Here is a 243-nt window from a genome sequence, read left to right as displayed (position 1 = left end):
TCTTGTTTTGTATTTTTTATAGAACTATATTGTGACTAGTCTCAAGAGTAATCTAAAAACAAGACAATATATAAGAAAAAACTTTAAATAAAAACAACAAAGCTTATATTAAGCATACTTGTATCAATTAGTTAGGATAAGTCGTGTCATTAAATTTTGTAATTAAATTTGTGATAGATCTAGATTAACAATAACATAAAGCATTTAAAAAAAAAAATTAAAACAACCTGAATTCATGGTTCA

The sequence above is a fragment of the Biomphalaria glabrata genome, chromosome 16 (assembly GCF_947242115.1).
Source record: "Biomphalaria glabrata chromosome 16, xgBioGlab47.1, whole genome shotgun sequence".
NCBI lineage: Eukaryota > Metazoa > Mollusca > Gastropoda > Planorbidae > Biomphalaria > Biomphalaria glabrata.
Note: the sequence above shows the minus strand (reverse complement) of the source record.